General features: G+C 31.6%; 14 non-coding genes across 14 annotated transcripts; all 14 read left to right on the top strand.

The window, feature by feature from the left end:
• Nucleotides 1–74: 74 nt before the first annotated feature.
• Nucleotides 75–217, top strand: LOC134591808 (U12 minor spliceosomal RNA). Its single transcript, XR_010088528.1, has one exon. It is a non-coding gene; the product is annotated as a U12 minor spliceosomal RNA (small nuclear RNA).
• A 1,930-nt stretch (nt 218–2,147) lies between these two features.
• Nucleotides 2,148–2,291, top strand: LOC134591842 (U12 minor spliceosomal RNA). Its single transcript, XR_010088557.1, has one exon. It is a non-coding gene; the product is annotated as a U12 minor spliceosomal RNA (small nuclear RNA).
• A 1,854-nt stretch (nt 2,292–4,145) lies between these two features.
• On the top strand, nt 4,146–4,289 carry LOC134591841 (U12 minor spliceosomal RNA). Its single transcript, XR_010088556.1, has one exon. It is a non-coding gene; the product is annotated as a U12 minor spliceosomal RNA (small nuclear RNA).
• Nucleotides 4,290–6,143: 1,854 nt separating this feature from the next.
• Nucleotides 6,144–6,286, top strand: LOC134591779 (U12 minor spliceosomal RNA). Its single transcript, XR_010088503.1, has one exon. It is a non-coding gene; the product is annotated as a U12 minor spliceosomal RNA (small nuclear RNA).
• A 1,854-nt stretch (nt 6,287–8,140) lies between these two features.
• Nucleotides 8,141–8,284, top strand: LOC134591840 (U12 minor spliceosomal RNA). The gene has a single exon (XR_010088555.1). It is a non-coding gene; the product is annotated as a U12 minor spliceosomal RNA (small nuclear RNA).
• Nucleotides 8,285–10,138: 1,854 nt separating this feature from the next.
• On the top strand, nt 10,139–10,281 carry LOC134591777 (U12 minor spliceosomal RNA). The gene has a single exon (XR_010088502.1). It is a non-coding gene; the product is annotated as a U12 minor spliceosomal RNA (small nuclear RNA).
• A 1,930-nt stretch (nt 10,282–12,211) lies between these two features.
• On the top strand, nt 12,212–12,355 carry LOC134591839 (U12 minor spliceosomal RNA). Its single transcript, XR_010088554.1, has one exon. It is a non-coding gene; the product is annotated as a U12 minor spliceosomal RNA (small nuclear RNA).
• Nucleotides 12,356–14,209: 1,854 nt separating this feature from the next.
• On the top strand, nt 14,210–14,353 carry LOC134591838 (U12 minor spliceosomal RNA). Its single transcript, XR_010088553.1, has one exon. It is a non-coding gene; the product is annotated as a U12 minor spliceosomal RNA (small nuclear RNA).
• Nucleotides 14,354–16,207: 1,854 nt separating this feature from the next.
• Nucleotides 16,208–16,350, top strand: LOC134591776 (U12 minor spliceosomal RNA). The gene has a single exon (XR_010088501.1). It is a non-coding gene; the product is annotated as a U12 minor spliceosomal RNA (small nuclear RNA).
• A 1,854-nt stretch (nt 16,351–18,204) lies between these two features.
• On the top strand, nt 18,205–18,347 carry LOC134591775 (U12 minor spliceosomal RNA). The gene has a single exon (XR_010088500.1). It is a non-coding gene; the product is annotated as a U12 minor spliceosomal RNA (small nuclear RNA).
• A 1,856-nt stretch (nt 18,348–20,203) lies between these two features.
• Nucleotides 20,204–20,346, top strand: LOC134591774 (U12 minor spliceosomal RNA). Its single transcript, XR_010088499.1, has one exon. It is a non-coding gene; the product is annotated as a U12 minor spliceosomal RNA (small nuclear RNA).
• Nucleotides 20,347–22,202: 1,856 nt separating this feature from the next.
• On the top strand, nt 22,203–22,345 carry LOC134591772 (U12 minor spliceosomal RNA). The gene has a single exon (XR_010088498.1). It is a non-coding gene; the product is annotated as a U12 minor spliceosomal RNA (small nuclear RNA).
• A 1,854-nt stretch (nt 22,346–24,199) lies between these two features.
• On the top strand, nt 24,200–24,342 carry LOC134591771 (U12 minor spliceosomal RNA). The gene has a single exon (XR_010088497.1). It is a non-coding gene; the product is annotated as a U12 minor spliceosomal RNA (small nuclear RNA).
• Nucleotides 24,343–26,198: 1,856 nt separating this feature from the next.
• On the top strand, nt 26,199–26,341 carry LOC134591806 (U12 minor spliceosomal RNA). Its single transcript, XR_010088527.1, has one exon. It is a non-coding gene; the product is annotated as a U12 minor spliceosomal RNA (small nuclear RNA).
• The last annotated feature ends 1,099 nt before the right edge of the window (nt 26,342–27,440 follow it).

Below are 27,440 nucleotides of genomic sequence, written 5' to 3'. Positions count from 1 at the left end.
GTATTTCAGTATGTCACACCAATTTCACTAAGAGGTACCCCAGAAACCATGCAGCGCATGTGGCTTTGTCATGTATGCCTTAAACTAATGAGTAAGGAAAATAACAAGTTGGGGTAATGCCTAACTTCAATATTATGACCAATTTTTGTTTGGGTATAGGTTACTCTTTGGAGGATCCACCTACTTTGTGGGACCTTTAGGTGCTGTGATCTGCTCTATCCTTGTGTCGTGTAAAAATTAGATTAGTGGGAACCTTTTTGTATCCATATATTTTACATCATACTAGGACATGTGAGAAATAAAAATATACTTAGAATAGCAATTTTGTATAGGCCTATTTAATTGGCTACTTTCCTACTCCTTTCTAAAATGATATTGTGTTGCCAATTCCAACCTGTCAGTGCAGCATGATGGTTCATGAGCCCAAGAGACTAAGCAAAAAGTAATGCATACGAATGCGTATAGTGAGTGTTCGGGAGTTTACTAATAGTGCCAATACATTTTGATGCTATTGATAGCGTTTGGGCATTTGGCGGTTTGGGAGTTATTTCAGGAGTTTGTGGCGTAAAATCAGGGAAATAGAACATTGTTCAATGCCATGTTGTGATCAATGTACGAAATTTGAAATTAATGGTTTGACTTTGTTAATTTAAGGCTATTCGGTATTGAGGGAACTGATTTTTATGTTAAATTCATCTGGTTCAATTAAATCGCGCATAATGAATGAATGAATTTCCATCGAAAATGAATGTAAAAATGGACAGATTTCTCTTCTGACAAAACCAATTTTTTTCCGTACAAATGCATTCATACGAAACAAAAATTTCGGAGGTGCCCAAATCTAGTTGACAACTATTTGAACCGAAACATCCATGCAATTAAAGCAATGTACAGAAAATGATATGGAAAGTAAAATTGTAAAATATCTATTCTATTTTTGGAACAAATAAAGGCTTTTTCTTACTATAGAAAAAGCTGTTAAACAATAAGCAATAGAGCTATAATCACAACAGAACCTTGCATGTCAATTATATGCCTGGTTAATAGACAAGCATTAAGGTTAAAGTGACATCATAATTTAATATTCCATTTTCCAAAAAATCAGTTTTATTAAACCTTGATTTACATTGTAGATGATTACTGCAATATCTATCAAATTTGTTTACAAAAATAGAATTGAAATGACATGACAGCAATTTCTAGAGTAAAATATTCTTAACCCCTTAAGGACCAAACTTCTGGAATAAAAGGGAATCATGACATGTCACACACGTCATGTGTCCTTAAGGGGTTAAATGTGAACTTAATCATTTGCATAAATAACAGAGTAGGCGTGGCTTAACATACTGATTTTTTTCAACAGAAAAGTTACCTTTTTCTTTGATTTTATTCCCAGGATCTCTTTTATTCTTTTTTTAAATTGATTTGTACGTATAACTTTAACATACAACAATCAAGTCATAAAATGACATACATTCCTTCTCTCAAAGAGAAAGAAAAGGAAAAACACAAGAACAAGCCAGAAAAAGATATAAATTATATGTAACAATTTTCCAACATAATGTATTATTTTTCTACAACTTTGTTTGTTCTGGTCAGGAGATCTATATGATAGTGAATATTCATTTGCATAGTAAAAGTTTATTTCAATACTATATATGGTTTACATATATATATCAATGTTGGTATGTCCATGAATTCACTGAATCTTGGTTAGTGCCTAATGTTTGGAACTTAGACTAGTAATTTATTAGCTTTACATGACTAATATGTCTATTACAATATTTTCCCTTTTTGATTCCCATTGTAAAATGAGTCCAGTTGTTACATGTAATTACACATTCCAGTCTAGTAAACTGCCCAGGTCTACCTACATCATCTAGTATTTACACTGCAATTAGAGGTTAAGGGTGGCTATATGGAAATTCAAGTTACTTTATATTTGTATATTGCATGTGCCTATTTCCTTACATATTAATTTAATTTCCGTTTGGAAAACAAAAATTAAATAGCTATATATCTCTTTTATTAGGAAATGGTTTGTTGGCCCAAATCCGTGTTAGTTTCATGAAAGTATTTCAGTATGTCACACCAATTTCACTAAGAGGTACCCCAGAAACCATGCAGCGCATGTGGCTTTGTCATGTATGCCTTAAACTAATGAGTAAGGAAAATAACAAGTTGGGGGTAATGCCTAACTTCAATATTATGACCAATTTTTGTTTGGGTATAGGTTACTCTTTGGAGGATCCACCTACTTTGTGGGACCTTTAGGTGCTGTGATCTGCTCTATCCTTGTGTCGTGTAAAAATTAGATTAGTGGGAACCTTTTTGTATCCATATATTTTACATCATACTAGGACATGTGAGAAATAAAAATATACTTAGAATAGCAATTTTGTATAGGCCTATTTAATTGGCTACTTTCCTACTCCTTTCTAAAATGATATTGTGTTGCCAATTCCAACCTGTCAGTGCAGCATGATGGTTCATGAGCCCAAGAGACTAAGCAAAAAGTAATGCATACGAATGCGTATAGTGAGTGTTCGGGAGTTTACTAATAGTGCCAATACATTTTGATGCTATTGATAGCGTTTGGGCATTTGGCGGTTTGGGAGTTATTTCAGGAGTTTGTGGCGTAAAATCAGGGAAATAGAACATTGTTCAATGCCATGTTGTGATCAATGTACGAAATTTGAAATTAATGGTTTGACTTTGTTAATTTAAGGCTATTCGGTATTGAGGGAACTGATTTTTATGTTAAATTCATCTGGTTCAATTAAATCGCGCATAATGAATGAATGAATTTCCATCGAAAATGAATGTAAAAATGGACAGATTTCTCTTCTGACAAAACCAATTTTTTTCCGTACAAATGCATTCATACGAAACAAAAATTTCGGAGGTGCCCAAATCTAGTTGACAACTATTTGAACCGAAACATCCATGCAATTAAAGCAATGTACAGAAAATGATATGGAAAGTAAAATTGTAAAATATCTATTCTATTTTTGGAACAAATAAAGGCTTTTTCTTACTATAGAAAAAGCTGTTAAACAATAAGCAATAGAGCTATAATCACAACAGAACCTTGCATGTCAATTATATGCCTGGTTAATAGACAAGCATTAAGGTTAAAGTGACATCATAATTTAATATTCCATTTTCCAAAAAATCAGTTTTATTAAACCTTGATTTACATTGTAGATGATTACTGCAATATCTATCAAATTTGTTTACAAAAATAGAATTGAAATGACATGACAGCAATTTCTAGAGTAAAATATTCTTAAATGTGAACTTAATCATTTGCATAAATAACAGAGTAGGCGTGGCTTAACATACTGATTTTTTTCAACAGAAAAGTTACCTTTTTCTTTGATTTTATTCCCAGGATCTCTTTTATTCTTTTTTTAAATTGATTTGTACGTATAACTTTAACATACAACAATCAAGTCATAAAATGACATACATTCCTTCTCTCAAAGAGAAAGAAAAGGAAAAACACAAGAACAAGCCAGAAAAAGATATAAATTATATGTAACAATTTTCCAACATAATGTATTATTTTTCTACAACTTTGTTTGTTCTGGTCAGGAGATCTATATGATAGTGAATATTCATTTGCATAGTAAAAGTTTATTTCAATACTATATATGGTTTACATATATATATCAATGTTGGTATGTCCATGAATTCACTGAATCTTGGTTAGTGCCTAATGTTTGGAACTTAGACTAGTAATTTATTAGCTTTACATGACTAATATGTCTATTACAATATTTTCCCTTTTTGATTCCCATTGTAAAATGAGTCCAGTTGTTACATGTAATTACACATTCCAGTCTAGTAAACTGCCCAGGTCTACCTACATCATCTAGTATTTACACTGCAATTAGAGGTTAAGGGTGGCTATATGGAAATTCAAGTTACTTTATATTTGTATATTGCATGTGCCTATTTCCTTACATATTAATTTAATTTCCGTTTGGAAAACAAAAATTAAATAGCTATATATCTCTTTTATTAGGAAATGGTTTGTTGGCCCAAATCCGTGTTAGTTTCATGAAAGTATTTCAGTATGTCACACCAATTTCACTAAGAGGTACCCCAGAAACCATGCAGCGCATGTGGCTTTGTCATGTATGCCTTAAACTAATGAGTAAGGAAAATAACAAGTTGGGGGTAATGCCTAACTTCAATATTATGACCAATTTTTGTTTGGGTATAGGTTACTCTTTGGAGGATCCACCTACTTTGTGGGACCTTTAGGTGCTGTGATCTGCTCTATCCTTGTGTCGTGTAAAAATTAGATTAGTGGGAACCTTTTTGTATCCATATATTTTACATCATACTAGGACATGTGAGAAATAAAAATATACTTAGAATAGCAATTTTGTATAGGCCTATTTAATTGGCTACTTTCCTACTCCTTTCTAAAATGATATTGTGTTGCCAATTCCAACCTGTCAGTGCAGCATGATGGTTCATGAGCCCAAGAGACTAAGCAAAAAGTAATGCATACGAATGCGTATAGTGAGTGTTCGGGAGTTTACTAATAGTGCCAATACATTTTGATGCTATTGATAGCGTTTGGGCATTTGGCGGTTTGGGAGTTATTTCAGGAGTTTGTGGCGTAAAATCAGGGAAATAGAACATTGTTCAATGCCATGTTGTGATCAATGTACGAAATTTGAAATTAATGGTTTGACTTTGTTAATTTAAGGCTATTCGGTATTGAGGGAACTGATTTTTATGTTAAATTCATCTGGTTCAATTAAATCGCGCATAATGAATGAATGAATTTCCATCGAAAATGAATGTAAAAATGGACAGATTTCTCTTCTGACAAAACCAATTTTTTTCCGTACAAATGCATTCATACGAAACAAAAATTTCGGAGGTGCCCAAATCTAGTTGACAACTATTTGAACCGAAACATCCATGCAATTAAAGCAATGTACAGAAAATGATATGGAAAGTAAAATTGTAAAATATCTATTCTATTTTTGGAACAAATAAAGGCTTTTTCTTACTATAGAAAAAGCTGTTAAACAATAAGCAATAGAGCTATAATCACAACAGAACCTTGCATGTCAATAATATGCCTGGTTAATAGACAAGCATTAAGGTTAAAGTGACATCATAATTTAATATTCCATTTTCCAAAAAATCAGTTTTATTAAACCTTGATTTACATTGTAGATGATTACTGCAATATCTATCAAATTTGTTTACAAAAATAGAATTGAAATGACATGACAGCAATTTCTAGAGTAAAATATTCTTAAATGTGAACTTAATCATTTGCATAAATAACAGAGTAGGCGTGGCTTAACATACTGATTTTTTTCAACAGAAAAGTTACCTTTTTCTTTGATTTTATTCCCAGGATCTCTTTTATTCTTTTTTTAAATTGATTTGTACGTATAACTTTAACATACAACAATCAAGTCATAAAATGACATACATTCCTTCTCTCAAAGAGAAAGAAAAGGAAAAACACAAGAACAAGCCAGAAAAAGATATAAATTATATGTAACAATTTTCCAACATAATGTATTATTTTTCTACAACTTTGTTTGTTCTGGTCAGGAGATCTATATGATAGTGAATATTCATTTGCATAGTAAAAGTTTATTTCAATACTATATATGGTTTACATATATATATCAATGTTGGTATGTCCATGAATTCACTGAATCTTGGTTAGTGCCTAATGTTTGGAACTTAGACTAGTAATTTATTAGCTTTACATGACTAATATGTCTATTACAATATTTTCCCTTTTTGATTCCCATTGTAAAATGAGTCCAGTTGTTACATGTAATTACACATTCCAGTCTAGTAAACTGCCCAGGTCTACCTACATCATCTAGTATTTACACTGCAATTAGAGGTTAAGGGTGGCTATATGGAAATTCAAGTTACTTTATATTTGTATATTGCATGTGCCTATTTCCTTACATATTAATTTAATTTCCGTTTGAAAAACAAAAATTAAATAGCTATATATCTCTTTTATTAGGAAATGGTTTGTTGGCCCAAATCCGTGTTAGTTTCATGAAAGTATTTCAGTATGTCACACCAATTTCACTAAGAGGTACCCCAGAAACCATGCAGCGCATGTGGCTTTGTCATGTATGCCTTAAACTAATGAGTAAGGAAAATAACAAGTTGGGGTAATGCCTAACTTCAATATTATGACCAATTTTTGTTTGGGTATAGGTTACTCCTTGGAGGATCCACCTACTTTGTGGGACCTTTAGGTGCTGTGATCTGCTCTATCCTTGTGTCGTGTAAAAATTAGATTAGTGGGAACCTTTTTGTATCCATATATTTTACATCATACTAGGACATGTGAGAAATAAAAATATACTTAGAATAGCAATTTTGTATAGGCCTATTTAATTGGCTACTTTCCTACTCCTTTCTAAAATGATATTGTGTTGCCAATTCCAACCTGTCAGTGCAGCATGATGGTTCATGAGCCCAAGAGACTAAGCAAAAAGTAATGCATACGAATGCGTATAGTGAGTGTTCGGGAGTTTACTAATAGTGCCAATACATTTTGATGCTATTGATAGCGTTTGGGCATTTGGCGGTTTGGGAGTTATTTCAGGAGTTTGTGGCGTAAAATCAGGGAAATAGAACATTGTTCAATGCCATGTTGTGATCAATGTACGAAATTTGAAATTAATGGTTTGACTTTGTTAATTTAAGGCTATTCGGTATTGAGGGAACTGATTTTTATGTTATATTCATCTGGTTCAATTAAATCGCGCCTAATGAATGAATGAATTTCCATCGAAAATGAATGTAAAAATGGACAGATTTCTCTTCTGACAAAACCAATTTTTTTCCATACAAATGCATTCATACGAAACAAAAATTTCGGAGGTGCCCAAATCTAGTTGACAACTATTTGAACCGAAACATCCATGCAATTAAAGCAATGTACAGAAAATGATATGGAAAGTAAAATTGTAAAATATCTATTCTATTTTTGGAACAAATAAAGGCTTTTTCTTACTATAGAAAAAGCTGTTAAACAATAAGCAATAGAGCTATAATCACAACAGAACCTTGCATGTCAATTATATGCCTGGTTAATAGACAAGCATTAAGGTTAAAGTGACATCATAATTTAATATTCCATTTTCCAAAAAATCAGTTTTATTAAACCTTGATTTACATTGTAGATGATTACTGCAATATCTATCAAATTTGTTTACAAAAATAGAATTGAAATGACATGACAGCAATTTCTAGAGTAAAATATTCTTAAATGTGAACTTAATCATTTGCATAAATAACAGAGTAGGCGTGGCTTAACATACTGATTTTTTTCAACAGAAAAGTTACCTTTTTCTTTGATTTTATTCCCAGGATCTCTTTTATTCTTTTTTTAAATTGATTTGTACGTATAACTTTAACATACAACAATCAAGTCATAAAATGACATACATTCCTTCTCTCAAAGAGAAAGAAAAGGAAAAACACAAGAACAAGCCAGAAAAAGATATAAATTATATGTAACAATTTTCCAACATAATGTATTATTTTTCTACAACTTTGTTTGTTCTGGTCAGGAGATCTATATGATAGTGAATATTCATTTGCATAGTAAAAGTTTATTTCAATACTATATATGGTTTACATATATATATCAATGTTGGTATGTCCATGAATTCACTGAATCTTGGTTAGTGCCTAATGTTTGGAACTTAGACTAGTAATTTATTAGCTTTACATGACTAATATGTCTATTACAATATTTTCCCTTTTTGATTCCCATTGTAAAATGAGTCCAGTTGTTACATGTAATTACACATTCCAGTCTAGTAAACTGCCCAGGTCTACCTACATCATCTAGTATTTACACTGCAATTAGAGGTTAAGGGTGGCTATATGGAAATTCAAGTTACTTTATATTTGTATATTGCATGTGCCTATTTCCTTACATATTAATTTAATTTCCGTTTGGAAAACAAAAATTAAATAGCTATATATCTCTTTTATTAGGAAATGGTTTGTTGGCCCAAATCCGTGTTAGTTTCATGAAAGTATTTCAGTATGTCACACCAATTTCACTAAGAGGTACCCCAGAAACCATGCAGCGCATGTGGCTTTGTCATGTATGCCTTAAACTAATGAGTAAGGAAAATAACAAGTTGGGGGTAATGCCTAACTTCAATATTATGACCAATTTTTGTTTGGGTATAGGTTACTCTTTGGAGGATCCACCTACTTTGTGGGACCTTTAGGTGCTGTGATCTGCTCTATCCTTGTGTCGTGTAAAAATTAGATTAGTGGGAACCTTTTTGTATCCATATATTTTACATCATACTAGGACATGTGAGAAATAAAAATATACTTAGAATAGCAATTTTGTATAGGCCTATTTAATTGGCTACTTTCCTACTCCTTTCTAAAATGATATTGTGTTGCCAATTCCAACCTGTCAGTGCAGCATGATGGTTCATGAGCCCAAGAGACTAAGCAAAAAGTAATGCATACGAATGCGTATAGTGAGTGTTCGGGAGTTTACTAATAGTGCCAATACATTTTGATGCTATTGATAGCGTTTGGGCATTTGGCGGTTTGGGAGTTATTTCAGGAGTTTGTGGCGTAAAATCAGGGAAATAGAACATTGTTCAATGCCATGTTGTGATCAATGTACGAAATTTGAAATTAATGGTTTGACTTTGTTAATTTAAGGCTATTCGGTATTGAGGGAACTGATTTTTATGTTAAATTCATCTGGTTCAATTAAATCGCGCATAATGAATGAATGAATTTCCATCGAAAATGAATGTAAAAATGGACAGATTTCTCTTCTGACAAAACCAATTTTTTTCCGTACAAATGCATTCATACGAAACAAAAATTTCGGAGGTGCCCAAATCTAGTTGACAACTATTTGAACCGAAACATCCATGCAATTAAAGCAATGTACAGAAAATGATATGGAAAGTAAAATTGTAAAATATCTATTCTATTTTTGGAACAAATAAAGGCTTTTTCTTACTATAGAAAAAGCTGTTAAACAATAAGCAATAGAGCTATAATCACAACAGAACCTTGCATGTCAATAATATGCCTGGTTAATAGACAAGCATTAAGGTTAAAGTGACATCATAATTTAATATTCCATTTTCCAAAAAATCAGTTTTATTAAACCTTGATTTACATTGTAGATGATTACTGCAATATCTATCAAATTTGTTTACAAAAATAGAATTGAAATGACATGACAGCAATTTCTAGAGTAAAATATTCTTAAATGTGAACTTAATCATTTGCATAAATAACAGAGTAGGCGTGGCTTAACATACTGATTTTTTTCAACAGAAAAGTTACCTTTTTCTTTGATTTTATTCCCAGGATCTCTTTTATTCTTTTTTTAAATTGATTTGTACGTATAACTTTAACATACAACAATCAAGTCATAAAATGACATACATTCCTTCTCTCAAAGAGAAAGAAAAGGAAAAACACAAGAACAAGCCAGAAAAAGATATAAATTATATGTAACAATTTTCCAACATAATGTATTATTTTTCTACAACTTTGTTTGTTCTGGTCAGGAGATCTATATGATAGTGAATATTCATTTGCATAGTAAAAGTTTATTTCAATACTATATATGGTTTACATATATATATCAATGTTGGTATGTCCATGAATTCACTGAATCTTGGTTAGTGCCTAATGTTTGGAACTTAGACTAGTAATTTATTAGCTTTACATGACTAATATGTCTATTACAATATTTTCCCTTTTTGATTCCCATTGTAAAATGAGTCCAGTTGTTACATGTAATTACACATTCCAGTCTAGTAAACTGCCCAGGTCTACCTACATCATCTAGTATTTACACTGCAATTAGAGGTTAAGGGTGGCTATATGGAAATTCAAGTTACTTTATATTTGTATATTGCATGTGCCTATTTCCTTACATATTAATTTAATTTCCGTTTGAAAAACAAAAATTAAATAGCTATATATCTCTTTTATTAGGAAATGGTTTGTTGGCCCAAATCCGTGTTAGTTTCATGAAAGTATTTCAGTATGTCACACCAATTTCACTAAGAGGTACCCCAGAAACCATGCAGCGCATGTGGCTTTGTCATGTATGCCTTAAACTAATGAGTAAGGAAAATAACAAGTTGGGGTAATGCCTAACTTCAATATTATGACCAATTTTTGTTTGGGTATAGGTTACTCCTTGGAGGATCCACCTACTTTGTGGGACCTTTAGGTGCTGTGATCTGCTCTATCCTTGTGTCGTGTAAAAATTAGATTAGTGGGAACCTTTTTGTATCCATATATTTTACATCATACTAGGACATGTGAGAAATAAAAATATACTTAGAATAGCAATTTTGTATAGGCCTATTTAATTGGCTACTTTCCTACTCCTTTCTAAAATGATATTGTGTTGCCAATTCCAACCTGTCAGTGCAGCATGATGGTTCATGAGCCCAAGAGACTAAGCAAAAAGTAATGCATACGAATGCGTATAGTGAGTGTTCGGGAGTTTACTAATAGTGCCAATACATTTTGATGCTATTGATAGCGTTTGGGCATTTGGCGGTTTGGGAGTTATTTCAGGAGTTTGTGGCGTAAAATCAGGGAAATAGAACATTGTTCAATGCCATGTTGTGATCAATGTACGAAATTTGAAATTAATGGTTTGACTTTGTTAATTTAAGGCTATTCGGTATTGAGGGAACTGATTTTTATGTTATATTCATCTGGTTCAATTAAATCGCGCCTAATGAATGAATGAATTTCCATCGAAAATGAATGTAAAAATGGACAGATTTCTCTTCTGACAAAACCAATTTTTTTCCATACAAATGCATTCATACGAAACAAAAATTTCGGAGGTGCCCAAATCTAGTTGACAACTATTTGAACCGAAACATCCATGCAATTAAAGCAATGTACAGAAAATGATATGGAAAGTAAAATTGTAAAATATCTATTCTATTTTTGGAACAAATAAAGGCTTTTTCTTACTATAGAAAAAGCTGTTAAACAATAAGCAATAGAGCTATAATCACAACAGAACCTTGCATGTCAATTATATGCCTGGTTAATAGACAAGCATTAAGGTTAAAGTGACATCATAATTTAATATTCCATTTTCCAAAAAATCAGTTTTATTAAACCTTGATTTACATTGTAGATGATTACTGCAATATCTATCAAATTTGTTTACAAAAATAGAATTGAAATGACATGACAGCAATTTCTAGAGTAAAATATTCTTAACCCCTTAAGGACCAAACTTCTGGAATAAAAGGGAATCATGACATGTCACACACGTCATGTGTCCTTAAGGGGTTAAATGTGAACTTAATCATTTGCATAAATAACAGAGTAGGCGTGGCTTAACATACTGATTTTTTTCAACAGAAAAGTTACCTTTTTCTTTGATTTTATTCCCAGGATCTCTTTTATTCTTTTTTTAAATTGATTTGTACGTATAACTTTAACATACAACAATCAAGTCATAAAATGACATACATTCCTTCTCTCAAAGAGAAAGAAAAGGAAAAACACAAGAACAAGCCAGAAAAAGATATAAATTATATGTAACAATTTTCCAACATAATGTATTATTTTTCTACAACTTTGTTTGTTCTGGTCAGGAGATCTATATGATAGTGAATATTCATTTGCATAGTAAAAGTTTATTTCAATACTATATATGGTTTACATATATATATCAATGTTGGTATGTCCATGAATTCACTGAATCTTGGTTAGTGCCTAATGTTTGGAACTTAGACTAGTAATTTATTAGCTTTACATGACTAATATGTCTATTACAATATTTTCCCTTTTTGATTCCCATTGTAAAATGAGTCCAGTTGTTACATGTAATTACACATTCCAGTCTAGTAAACTGCCCAGGTCTACCTACATCATCTAGTATTTACACTGCAATTAGAGGTTAAGGGTGGCTATATGGAAATTCAAGTTACTTTATATTTGTATATTGCATGTGCCTATTTCCTTACATATTAATTTAATTTCCGTTTGGAAAACAAAAATTAAATAGCTATATATCTCTTTTATTAGGAAATGGTTTGTTGGCCCAAATCCGTGTTAGTTTCATGAAAGTATTTCAGTATGTCACACCAATTTCACTAAGAGGTACCCCAGAAACCATGCAGCGCATGTGGCTTTGTCATGTATGCCTTAAACTAATGAGTAAGGAAAATAACAAGTTGGGGGTAATGCCTAACTTCAATATTATGACCAATTTTTGTTTGGGTATAGGTTACTCTTTGGAGGATCCACCTACTTTGTGGGACCTTTAGGTGCTGTGATCTGCTCTATCCTTGTGTCGTGTAAAAATTAGATTAGTGGGAACCTTTTTGTATCCATATATTTTACATCATACTAGGACATGTGAGAAATAAAAATATACTTAGAATAGCAATTTTGTATAGGCCTATTTAATTGGCTACTTTCCTACTCCTTTCTAAAATGATATTGTGTTGCCAATTCCAACCTGTCAGTGCAGCATGATGGTTCATGAGCCCAAGAGACTAAGCAAAAAGTAATGCATACGAATGCGTATAGTGAGTGTTCGGGAGTTTACTAATAGTGCCAATACATTTTGATGCTATTGATAGCGTTTGGGCATTTGGCGGTTTGGGAGTTATTTCAGGAGTTTGTGGCGTAAAATCAGGGAAATAGAACATTGTTCAATGCCATGTTGTGATCAATGTACGAAATTTGAAATTAATGGTTTGACTTTGTTAATTTAAGGCTATTCGGTATTGAGGGAACTGATTTTTATGTTAAATTCATCTGGTTCAATTAAATCGCGCATAATGAATGAATGAATTTCCATCGAAAATGAATGTAAAAATGGACAGATTTCTCTTCTGACAAAACCAATTTTTTTCCGTACAAATGCATTCATACGAAACAAAAATTTCGGAGGTGCCCAAATCTAGTTGACAACTATTTGAACCGAAACATCCATGCAATTAAAGCAATGTACAGAAAATGATATGGAAAGTAAAATTGTAAAATATCTATTCTATTTTTGGAACAAATAAAGGCTTTTTCTTACTATAGAAAAAGCTGTTAAACAATAAGCAATAGAGCTATAATCACAACAGAACCTTGCATGTCAATTATATGCCTGGTTAATAGACAAGCATTAAGGTTAAAGTGACATCATAATTTAATATTCCATTTTCCAAAAAATCAGTTTTATTAAACCTTGATTTACATTGTAGATGATTACTGCAATATCTATCAAATTTGTTTACAAAAATAGAATTGAAATGACATGACAGCAATTTCTAGAGTAAAATATTCTTAAATGTGAACTTAATCATTTGCATAAATAACAGAGTAGGCGTGGCTTAACATACTGATTTTTTTCAACAGAAAAGTTACCTTTTTCTTTGATTTTATTCCCAGGATCTCTTTTATTCTTTTTTTAAATTGATTTGTACGTATAACTTTAACATACAACAATCAAGTCATAAAATGACATACATTCCTTCTCTCAAAGAGAAAGAAAAGGAAAAACACAAGAACAAGCCAGAAAAAGATATAAATTATATGTAACAATTTTCCAACATAATGTATTATTTTTCTACAACTTTGTTTGTTCTGGTCAGGAGATCTATATGATAGTGAATATTCATTTGCATAGTAAAAGTTTATTTCAATACTATATATGGTTTACATATATATATCAATGTTGGTATGTCCATGAATTCACTGAATCTTGGTTAGTGCCTAATGTTTGGAACTTAGACTAGTAATTTATTAGCTTTACATGACTAATATGTCTATTACAATATTTTCCCTTTTTGATTCCCATTGTAAAATGAGTCCAGTTGTTACATGTAATTACACATTCCAGTCTAGTAAACTGCCCAGGTCTACCTACATCATCTAGTATTTACACTGCAATTAGAGGTTAAGGGTGGCTATATGGAAATTCAAGTTACTTTATATTTGTATATTGCATGTGCCTATTTCCTTACATATTAATTTAATTTCCGTTTGGAAAACAAAAATTAAATAGCTATATATCTCTTTTATTAGGAAATGGTTTGTTGGCCCAAATCCGTGTTAGTTTCATGAAAGTATTTCAGTATGTCACACCAATTTCACTAAGAGGTACCCCAGAAACCATGCAGCGCATGTGGCTTTGTCATGTATGCCTTAAACTAATGAGTAAGGAAAATAACAAGTTGGGGGTAATGCCTAACTTCAATATTATGACCAATTTTTGTTTGGGTATAGGTTACTCTTTGGAGGATCCACCTACTTTGTGGGACCTTTAGGTGCTGTGATCTGCTCTATCCTTGTGTCGTGTAAAAATTAGATTAGTGGGAACCTTTTTGTATCCATATATTTTACATCATACTAGGACATGTGAGAAATAAAAATATACTTAGAATAGCAATTTTGTATAGGCCTATTTAATTGGCTACTTTCCTACTCCTTTCTAAAATGATATTGTGTTGCCAATTCCAACCTGTCAGTGCAGCATGATGGTTCATGAGCCCAAGAGACTAAGCAAAAAGTAATGCATACGAATGCGTATAGTGAGTGTTCGGGAGTTTACTAATAGTGCCAATACATTTTGATGCTATTGATAGCGTTTGGGCATTTGGCGGTTTGGGAGTTATTTCAGGAGTTTGTGGCGTAAAATCAGGGAAATAGAACATTGTTCAATGCCATGTTGTGATCAATGTACGAAATTTGAAATTAATGGTTTGACTTTGTTAATTTAAGGCTATTCGGTATTGAGGGAACTGATTTTTATGTTAAATTCATCTGGTTCAATTAAATCGCGCATAATGAATGAATGAATTTCCATCGAAAATGAATGTAAAAATGGACAGATTTCTCTTCTGACAAAACCAATTTTTTTCCGTACAAATGCATTCATACGAAACAAAAATTTCGGAGGTGCCCAAATCTAGTTGACAACTATTTGAACCGAAACATCCATGCAATTAAAGCAATGTACAGAAAATGATATGGAAAGTAAAATTGTAAAATATCTATTCTATTTTTGGAACAAATAAAGGCTTTTTCTTACTATAGAAAAAGCTGTTAAACAATAAGCAATAGAGCTATAATCACAACAGAACCTTGCATGTCAATAATATGCCTGGTTAATAGACAAGCATTAAGGTTAAAGTGACATCATAATTTAATATTCCATTTTCCAAAAAATCAGTTTTATTAAACCTTGATTTACATTGTAGATGATTACTGCAATATCTATCAAATTTGTTTACAAAAATAGAATTGAAATGACATGACAGCAATTTCTAGAGTAAAATATTCTTAAATGTGAACTTAATCATTTGCATAAATAACAGAGTAGGCGTGGCTTAACATACTGATTTTTTTCAACAGAAAAGTTACCTTTTTCTTTGATTTTATTCCCAGGATCTCTTTTATTCTTTTTTTAAATTGATTTGTACGTATAACTTTAACATACAACAATCAAGTCATAAAATGACATACATTCCTTCTCTCAAAGAGAAAGAAAAGGAAAAACACAAGAACAAGCCAGAAAAAGATATAAATTATATGTAACAATTTTCCAACATAATGTATTATTTTTCTACAACTTTGTTTGTTCTGGTCAGGAGATCTATATGATAGTGAATATTCATTTGCATAGTAAAAGTTTATTTCAATACTATATATGGTTTACATATATATATCAATGTTGGTATGTCCATGAATTCACTGAATCTTGGTTAGTGCCTAATGTTTGGAACTTAGACTAGTAATTTATTAGCTTTACATGACTAATATGTCTATTACAATATTTTCCCTTTTTGATTCCCATTGTAAAATGAGTCCAGTTGTTACATGTAATTACACATTCCAGTCTAGTAAACTGCCCAGGTCTACCTACATCATCTAGTATTTACACTGCAATTAGAGGTTAAGGGTGGCTATATGGAAATTCAAGTTACTTTATATTTGTATATTGCATGTGCCTATTTCCTTACATATTAATTTAATTTCCGTTTGAAAAACAAAAATTAAATAGCTATATATCTCTTTTATTAGGAAATGGTTTGTTGGCCCAAATCCGTGTTAGTTTCATGAAAGTATTTCAGTATGTCACACCAATTTCACTAAGAGGTACCCCAGAAACCATGCAGCGCATGTGGCTTTGTCATGTATGCCTTAAACTAATGAGTAAGGAAAATAACAAGTTGGGGTAATGCCTAACTTCAATATTATGACCAATTTTTGTTTGGGTATAGGTTACTCCTTGGAGGATCCACCTACTTTGTGGGACCTTTAGGTGCTGTGATCTGCTCTATCCTTGTGTCGTGTAAAAATTAGATTAGTGGGAACCTTTTTGTATCCATATATTTTACATCATACTAGGACATGTGAGAAATAAAAATATACTTAGAATAGCAATTTTGTATAGGCCTATTTAATTGGCTACTTTCCTACTCCTTTCTAAAATGATATTGTGTTGCCAATTCCAACCTGTCAGTGCAGCATGATGGTTCATGAGCCCAAGAGACTAAGCAAAAAGTAATGCATACGAATGCGTATAGTGAGTGTTCGGGAGTTTACTAATAGTGCCAATACATTTTGATGCTATTGATAGCGTTTGGGCATTTGGCGGTTTGGGAGTTATTTCAGGAGTTTGTGGCGTAAAATCAGGGAAATAGAACATTGTTCAATGCCATGTTGTGATCAATGTACGAAATTTGAAATTAATGGTTTGACTTTGTTAATTTAAGGCTATTCGGTATTGAGGGAACTGATTTTTATGTTATATTCATCTGGTTCAATTAAATCGCGCCTAATGAATGAATGAATTTCCATCGAAAATGAATGTAAAAATGGACAGATTTCTCTTCTGACAAAACCAATTTTTTTCCATACAAATGCATTCATACGAAACAAAAATTTCGGAGGTGCCCAAATCTAGTTGACAACTATTTGAACCGAAACATCCATGCAATTAAAGCAATGTACAGAAAATGATATGGAAAGTAAAATTGTAAAATATCTATTCTATTTTTGGAACAAATAAAGGCTTTTTCTTACTATAGAAAAAGCTGTTAAACAATAAGCAATAGAGCTATAATCACAACAGAACCTTGCATGTCAATTATATGCCTGGTTAATAGACAAGCATTAAGGTTAAAGTGACATCATAATTTAATATTCCATTTTCCAAAAAATCAGTTTTATTAAACCTTGATTTACATTGTAGATGATTACTGCAATATCTATCAAATTTGTTTACAAAAATAGAATTGAAATGACATGACAGCAATTTCTAGAGTAAAATATTCTTAAATGTGAACTTAATCATTTGCATAAATAACAGAGTAGGCGTGGCTTAACATACTGATTTTTTTCAACAGAAAAGTTACCTTTTTCTTTGATTTTATTCCCAGGATCTCTTTTATTCTTTTTTTAAATTGATTTGTACGTATAACTTTAACATACAACAATCAAGTCATAAAATGACATACATTCCTTCTCTCAAAGAGAAAGAAAAGGAAAAACACAAGAACAAGCCAGAAAAAGATATAAATTATATGTAACAATTTTCCAACATAATGTATTATTTTTCTACAACTTTGTTTGTTCTGGTCAGGAGATCTATATGATAGTGAATATTCATTTGCATAGTAAAAGTTTATTTCAATACTATATATGGTTTACATATATATATCAATGTTGGTATGTCCATGAATTCACTGAATCTTGGTTAGTGCCTAATGTTTGGAACTTAGACTAGTAATTTATTAGCTTTACATGACTAATATGTCTATTACAATATTTTCCCTTTTTGATTCCCATTGTAAAATGAGTCCAGTTGTTACATGTAATTACACATTCCAGTCTAGTAAACTGCCCAGGTCTACCTACATCATCTAGTATTTACACTGCAATTAGAGGTTAAGGGTGGCTATATGGAAATTCAAGTTACTTTATATTTGTATATTGCATGTGCCTATTTCCTTACATATTAATTTAATTTCCGTTTGGAAAACAAGAATTAAATAGCTATATATCTCTTTTATTAGGAAATGGTTTGTTGGCCCAAATCCGTGTTAGTTTCATGAAAGTATTTCAGTATGTCACACCAATTTCACTAAGAGGTACCCCAGAAACCATGCAGCGCATGTGGCTTTGTCATGTATGCCTTAAACTAATGAGTAAGGAAAATAACAAGTTGGGGTAATGCCTAACTTCAATATTATGACCAATTTTTGTTTGGGTATAGGTTACTCCTTGGAGGATCCACCTACTTTGTGGGACCTTTAGGTGCTGTGATCTGCTCTATCCTTGTGTCGTGTAAAAATTAGATTAGTGGGAACCTTTTTGTATCCATATATTTTACATCATACTAGGACATGTGAGAAATAAAAATATACTTAGAATAGCAATTTTGTATAGGCCTATTTAATTGGCTACTTTCCTACTCCTTTCTAAAATGATATTGTGTTGCCAATTCCAACCTGTCAGTGCAGCATGATGGTTCATGAGCCCAAGAGACTAAGCAAAAAGTAATGCATACGAATGCGTATAGTGAGTGTTCGGGAGTTTACTAATAGTGCCAATACATTTTGATGCTATTGATAGCGTTTGGGCATTTGGCGGTTTGGGAGTTATTTCAGGAGTTTGTGGCGTAAAATCAGGGAAATAGAACATTGTTCAATGCCATGTTGTGATCAATGTACGAAATTTGAAATTAATGGTTTGACTTTGTTAATTTAAGGCTATTCGGTATTGAGGGAACTGATTTTTATGTTAAATTCATCTGGTTCAATTAAATCGCGCATAATGAATGAATGAATTTCCATCGAAAATGAATGTAAAAATGGACAGATTTCTCTTCTGACAAAACCAATTTTTTTCCGTACAAATGCATTCATACGAAACAAAAATTTCGGAGATGCCCAAATCTAGTTGACAACTATTTGAACCAAAACATCCATGCAATTAAAGCAATGTACAGAAAATTATATGGAAAGTAAAATTGTAAAATATCTATTCTATTTTTGTAACAAATAAAGGCTTTTTCTTACTATAGAAAAAGCTGTTAAACAATAAGCAATAGAGCTATAATCACAACAGAACCTTGCATGTCAATAATATGCCTGGTTAATAGACAAGCATTAAGGTTAAAGTGACATCATAATTTAATATTCCATTTTCCAAAAAATCAGTTTTATTAAACCTTGATTTACATTGTAGATGATTACTGCAATATCTATCAAATTTGTTTACAAAAATAGAATTGAAATGACATGACAGCAATTTCTAGAGTAAAATATTCTTAAATGTGAACTTAATCATTTGCATATATAACAGAGTAGGCGTGGCTTAACATACTGATTTTTTTCAACAGAAAAGTTACCTTTTTCTTTGATTTTATTCCCAGGATCTCTTTTATTCTTTTTTTAAATTGATTTGTACGTATAACTATAACATACAACAATCAAGTCATAAAATGACATACATTCCTTCTCTCAAAGAGAAAGAAAAGGAAAAACACAAGAACAAGCCAGAAAAAGATATAAATTATATGTAACAATTTTCCAACATAATGTATTATTTTTCTACAACTTTGTTTATTCTGGTCAGGAGATCTATATGATAGTGAATATTCATTTGCATAGTAAAAGTTTATTTCAATACTATATATGGTTTACATATATATATATCAATGTTGGTGTGTCCATGAATTCACTGAATCTTGGTTAGTGCCTAATGTTTGGAACTTAGACTAGTAATTTATTAGCTTTACATGACTAATATGTCTATTACAATATTTTCCCTTTTTGATTCCCATTGTAAAATGAGTCCAGTTGTTACATGTAATTACACATTCCAGTCTAGTAAACTGCCCAGGTCTACCTACATCATCTAGTATTTACACTGCAATTAGAGGTTAAAGGTGGCTATATGGAAATTCAAGTTACTTTATATTTGTATATTGCATGTGCCTATTTCCTTACATATTAATTTAATTTCCGTTTGGAAAACAAAAATTAAATAGCTATATATCTCTTTTATTAGGAAATGGTTTGTTGGCCCAAATCCGTGTTAGTTTCATGAAAGTATTTCAGTATGTCACACCAATTTCACTAAGAGGTACCCCAGAAACCATGCAGCGCATGTGGCTTTGTCATGTATGCCTTAAACTAATGAGTAAGGAAAATAACAAGTTGGGGTAATGCCTAACTTCAATATTATGACCAATTTTTGTTTGGGTATAGGTTACTCCTTGGAGGATCCACCTACTTTGTGGGACCTTTAGGTGCTGTGATCTGCTCTATCCTTGTGTCGTGTAAAAATTAGATTAGTGGGAACCTTTTTGTATCCATATATTTTACATCATACTAGGACATGTGAGAAATAAAAATATACTTAGAATAGCAATTTTGTATAGGCCTATTTAATTGGCTACTTTCCTACTCCTTTCTAAAATGATATTGTGTTGCCAATTCCAACCTGTCAGTGCAGCATGATGGTTCATGAGCCCAAGAGACTAAGCAAAAAGTAATGCATACGAATGCGTATAGTGAGTGTTCGGGAGTTTACTAATAGTGCCAATACATTTTGATGCTATTGATAGCGTTTGGGCATTTGGCGGTTTGGGAGTTATTTCAGGAGTTTGTGGCGTAAAATCAGGGAAATAGAACATTGTTCAATGCCATGTTGTGATCAATGTACGAAATTTGAAATTAATGGTTTGACTTTGTTAATTTAAGGCTATTCGGTATTGAGGGAACTGATTTTTATGTTAAATTCATCTGGTTCAATTAAATCGCGCATAATGAATGAATGAATTTCCATCGAAAATGAATGTAAAAATGGACAGATTTCTCTTCTGACAAAACCAATTTTTTTCCGTACAAATGCATTCATACGAAACAAAAATTTCGGAGATGCCCAAATCTAGTTGACAACTATTTGAACCAAAACATCCATGCAATTAAAGCAATGTACAGAAAATTATATGGAAAGTAAAATTGTAAAATATCTATTCTATTTTTGTAACAAATAAAGGCTTTTTCTTACTATAGAAAAAGCTGTTAAACAATAAGCAATAGAGCTATAATCACAACAGAACCTTGCATGTCAATAATATGCCTGGTTAATAGACAAGCATTAAGGTTAAAGTGACATCATAATTTAATATTCCATTTTCCAAAAAATCAGTTTTATTAAACCTTGATTTACATTGTAGATGATTACTGCAATATCTATCAAATTTGTTTACAAAAATAGAATTGAAATGACATGACAGCAATTTCTAGAGTAAAATATTCTTAAATGTGAACTTAATCATTTGCATATATAACAGAGTAGGCGTGGCTTAACATACTGATTTTTTTCAACAGAAAAGTTACCTTTTTCTTTGATTTTATTCCCAGGATCTCTTTTATTCTTTTTTTAAATTGATTTGTACGTATAACTATAACATACAACAATCAAGTCATAAAATGACATACATTCCTTCTCTCAAAGAGAAAGAAAAGGAAAAACACAAGAACAAGCCAGAAAAAGATATAAATTATATGTAACAATTTTCCAACATAATGTATTATTTTTCTACAACTTTGTTTATTCTGGTCAGGAGATCTATATGATAGTGAATATTCATTTGCATAGTAAAAGTTTATTTCAATACTATATATGGTTTACATATATATATATCAATGTTGGTGTGTCCATGAATTCACTGAATCTTGGTTAGTGCCTAATGTTTGGAACTTAGACTAGTAATTTATTAGCTTTACATGACTAATATGTCTATTACAATATTTTCCCTTTTTGATTCCCATTGTAAAATGAGTCCAGTTGTTACATGTAATTACACATTCCAGTCTAGTAAACTGCCCAGGTCTACCTACATCATCTAGTATTTACACTGCAATTAGAGGTTAAGGGTGGCTATATGGAAATTCAAGTTACTTTATATTTGTATATTGCATGTGCCTATTTCCTTACATATTAATTTAATTTCCGTTTGGAAAACAAAAATTAAATAGCTATATATCTCTTTTATTAGGAAATGGTTTGTTGGCCCAAATCCGTGTTAGTTTCATGAAAGTATTTCAGTATGTCACACCAATTTCACTAAGAGGTACCCCAGAAACCATGCAGCGCATGTGGCTTTGTCATGTATGCCTTAAACTAATGAGTAAGGAAAATAACAAGTTGGGGTAATGCCTAACTTCAATATTATGACCAATTTTTGTTTGGGTATAGGTTACTCCTTGGAGGATCCACCTACTTTGTGGGACCTTTAGGTGCTGTGATCTGCTCTATCCTTGTGTCGTGTAAAAATTAGATTAGTGGGAACCTTTTTGTATCCATATATTTTACATCATACTAGGACATGTGAGAAATAAAAATATACTTAGAATAGCAATTTTGTATAGGCCTATTTAATTGGCTACTTTCCTACTCCTTTCTAAAATGATATTGTGTTGCCAATTCCAACCTGTCAGTGCAGCATGATGGTTCATGAGCCCAAGAGACTAAGCAAAAAGTAATGCATACGAATGCGTATAGTGAGTGTTCGGGAGTTTACTAATAGTGCCAATACATTTTCATGCGATTGATAGCGTTTGGGCATTTGGCGGTTTGGGAGTTATTTCAGGAGTTTGTGGCGTAAAATCAGGGAAATAGAACATTGTTCAATGCCATGTTGTGATCAATGTACGAAATTTGAAATTAATGGTTTGACTTTGTTAATTTAAGGCTATTCGGTATTGAGGGAACTGATTTTTATGTTAAATTCATCTGGTTCAATTAAATCGCGCCTAATGAATGAATGAATTTCCATCGAAAATGAATGGAAAAATGGACAGATTTCTCTTCTGACAAAACCAATTTTTTTCCGTACAAATGCATTCATACGAAACAAAAATTTCGGAGGTGCCCAAATCTAGTTGACAACTATTTGAACCGAAACATCCAAGCAATTAAAGCAATGTACAGAAAATGATATGGAAAGTAAAATTTTAAAATATCTATTCTATTTTTGGAACAAATAAAGGCTTTTTCTTACTATAGAAAAAGCTGTTAAACAATAAGCAATAGAGCTATAATCACAACAGAACCTTGCATGTCAATAATATGCCTGGTTAATAGACAAGCATTAAGGTTAAAGTGACATCATAATTTAATATTCCATTTTCCAAAAAATCAGTTTTATTAAACCTTGATTTACATTGTAGATGATTACTGCAATATCTATCAAATTTGTTTACAAAAATAGAATTGAAATGACATGACAGCAATTTCTAGAGTAAAATATTCTTAAATGTGAACTTAATCATTTGCATAAATAACAGAGTAGGCGTGGCTTAACATACTGATTTTTTTCAACAGAAAAGTTACCTTTTTCTTTGATTTTATTCCCAGGATCTCTTTTATTCTTTTTTTAAATTGATTTGTACGTATAACTTTAACATACAACAATCAAGTCATAAAATGACATACATTCCTTCTCTCAAAGAGAAAGAAAAGGAAAAACACAAGAACAAGCCAGAAAAAGATATAAATTATATGTAACAATTTTCCAACATAATGTATTATTTTTCTACAACTTTGTTTGTTCTGGTCAGGAGATCTATATGATAGTGAATATTCATTTGCATAGTAAAAGTTTATTTCAATACTATATATGGTTTACATATATATATCAATGTTGGTATGTCCATGAATTCACTGAATCTTGGTTAGTGCCTAATGTTTGGAACTTAGACTAGTAATTTATTAGCTTTACATGACTAATATGTCTATTACAATATTTTCCCTTTTTGATTCCCATTGTAAAATGAGTCCAGTTGTTACATGTAATTACACATTCCAGTCTAGTAAACTGCCCAGGTCTACCTACATCATCTAGTATTTACACTGCAATTAGAGGTTAAGGGTGGCTATATGGAAATTCAAGTTACTTTATATTTGTATATTGCATGTGCCTATTTCCTTACATATTAATTTAATTTCCGTTTGGAAAACAAAAATTAAATAGCTATATATCTCTTTTATTAGGAAATGGTTTGTTGGCCCAAATCCGTGTTAGTTTCATGAAAGTATTTCAGTATGTCACACCAATTTCACTAAGAGGTACCCCAGAAACCATGCAGCGCATGTGGCTTTGTCATGTATGCCTTAAACTAATGAGTAAGGAAAATAACAAGTTGGGGTAATGCCTAACTTCAATATTATGACCAATTTTTGTTTGGGTATAGGTTACTCCTTGGAGGATCCACCTACTTTGTGGGACCTTTAGGTGCTGTGATCTGCTCTATCCTTGTGTCGTGTAAAAATTAGATTAGTGGGAACCTTTTTGTATCCATATATTTTACATCATACTAGGACATGTGAGAAATAAAAATATACTTAGAATAGCAATTTTGTTTAGGCCTATTTAATTGGCTACTTTCCTACTCCTTTCTAAAATGATATTGTGTTGCCAATTCCAACCTGTCAGTGCAGCATGATGGTTCATGAGCCCAAGAGACTAAGCAAAAAGTAATGCATACGAATGCGTATAGTGAGTGTTCGGGAGTTTACTAATAGTGCCAATACATTTTGATGCTATTGATAGCGTTTGGGCATTTGGCGGTTTGGGAGTTATTTCAGGAGTTTGTGGCGTAAAATCAGGGAAATAGAACATTGTTCAATGCCATGTTGTGATCAATGTACGAAATTTGAAATTAATGGTTTGACTTTGTTAATTTAAGGCTATTCGGTATTGAGGGAACTGATTTTTATGTTAAATTCATCTGGTTCAATTAAATCGCGCATAATGAATGAATGAATTTCCATCGAAAATGAATGTAAAAATGGACAGATTTCTCTTCTGACAAAACCAATTTTTTTCCGTACAAATGCATTCATACGAAACAAAAATTTCGGAGGTGCCCAAATCTAGTTGACAACTATTTGAACCAAAACATCCATGCAATTAAAGCAATGTACAGAAAATTATATGGAAAGTAAAATTGTAAAATATCTATTCTATTTTTGTAACAAATAAAGACTTTTTCTTACTATAGAAAAAGCTGTTAAACAATAAGCAATAGAGCTATAATCACAACAGAACCTTGCATGTCAATAATATGCCTGGTTAATAGACAAGCATTAAGGTTAAAGTGACATCATAATTTAATATTCCATTTTCCAAAAAATCAGTTTTATTAAACCTTGATTTACATTGTAGATGATTACTGCAATATCTATCAAATTTGTTTACAAAAATAGAATTGAAATGACATGACAGCAATTTCTAGAGTAAAATATTCTTAAATGTGAACTTAATCATTTGCATAAATAACAGAGTAGGCGTGGCTTAACATACTGATTTTTTTCAACAGAAAAGTTACCTTTTTCTTTGATTTTATTCCCAGGATCTCTTTTATTCTTTTTTTAAATTGATTTGTACGTATAACTATAACATACAACAATCAAGTCATAAAATGACATACATTCCTTCTCTCAAAGAGAAAGAAAAGGAAAAACACAAGAACAAGCCAGAAAAAGATATAAATTATATGTAACAATTTTCCAACATAATGTATTATTTTTCTACAACTTTGTTTGTTCTGGTCAGGAGATCTATATGATAGTGAATATTCATTTGCATAGTAAAAGTTTATTTCAATACTATATATGGTTTACATATATATATATCAATGTTGGTGTGTCCATGAATTCACTGAATCTTGGTTAGTGCCTAATGTTTGGAACTTAGACTAGTAATTTATTAGCTTTACATGACTAATATGTCTATTACAATATTTTCCCTTTTTGATTCCCATTGTAAAATGAGTCCAGTTGTTACATGTAATTACACATTCCAGTCTAGTAAACTGCCCAGGTCTACCTACATCATCTAGTATTTACACTGCAATTAGAGGTTAAGGGTGGCTATATGGAAATTCAAGTTACTTTATATTTGTATATTGCATGTGCCTATTTCCTTACATATTAATTTAATTTCCGTTTGGAAAACAAAAATTAAATAGCTATATATCTCTTTTATTAGGAAATGGTTTGTTGGCCCAAATCCGTGTTAGTTTCATGAAAGTATTTCAGTATGTCACACCAATTTCACTAAGAGGTACCCCAGAAACCATGCAGCGCATGTGGCTTTGTCATGTATGCCTTAAACTAATGAGTAAGGAAAATAACAAGTTGGGGTAATGCCTAACTTCAATATTATGACCAATTTTTGTTTGGGTATAGGTTACTCTTTGGAGGATCCACCTACTTTGTGGGACCTTTAGGTGCTGTGATCTGCTCTATCCTTGTGTCGTGTAAAAATTAGATTAGTGGGAACCTTTTTGTATCCATATATTTTACATCATACTAGGACATGTGAGAAATAAAAATATACTTAGAATAGCAATTTTGTATAGGCCTATTTAATTGGCTACTTTCCTACTCCTTTCTAAAATGATATTGTGTTGCCAATTCCAACCTGTCAGTGCAGCATGATGGTTCATGAGCCCAAGAGACTAAGCAAAAAGTAATGCATACGAATGCGTATAGTGAGTGTTCGGGAGTTTACTAATAGTGCCAATACATTTTGATGCTATTGATAGCGTTTGGGCATTTGGCGGTTTGGGAGTTATTTCAGGAGTTTGTGGCGTAAAATCAGGGAAATAGAACATTGTTCAATGCCATGTTGTGATCAATGTACGAAATTTGAAATTAATGGTTTGACTTTGTTAATTTAAGGCTATTCGGTATTGAGGGAACTGATTTTTATGTTAAATTCATCTGGTTCAATTAAATCGCGCATAATGAATGAATGAATTTCCATCGAAAATGAATGTAAAAATGGACAGATTTCTCTTCTGACAAAACCAATTTTTTTCCGTACAAATGCATTCATACGAAACAAAAATTTCGGAGGTGCCCAAATCTAGTTGACAACTATTTGAACCGAAACATCCATGCAATTAAAGCAATGTACAGAAAATGATATGGAAAGTAAAATTGTAAAATATCTATTCTATTTTTGGAACAAATAAAGGCTTTTTCTTACTATAGAAAAAGCTGTTAAACAATAAGCAATAGAGCTATAATCACAACAGAACCTTGCATGTCAATTATATGCCTGGTTAATAGACAAGCATTAAGGTTAAAGTGACATCATAATTTAATATTCCATTTTCCAAAAAATCAGTTTTATTAAACCTTGATTTACATTGTAGATGATTACTGCAATATCTATCAAATTTGTTTACAAAAATAGAATTGAAATGACATGACAGCAATTTCTAGAGTAAAATATTCTTAAATGTGAACTTAATCATTTGCATAAATAACAGAGTAGGCGTGGCTTAACATACTGATTTTTTTCAACAGAAAAGTTACCTTTTTCTTTGATTTTATTC

This window comes from Pelobates fuscus, chromosome 2 (genome assembly GCF_036172605.1).
Source record: "Pelobates fuscus isolate aPelFus1 chromosome 2, aPelFus1.pri, whole genome shotgun sequence".
Taxonomy (NCBI): domain Eukaryota; kingdom Metazoa; phylum Chordata; class Amphibia; order Anura; family Pelobatidae; genus Pelobates; species Pelobates fuscus.
Note: the sequence above shows the minus strand (reverse complement) of the source record. Positions and strands in the feature narration are given on the sequence as shown.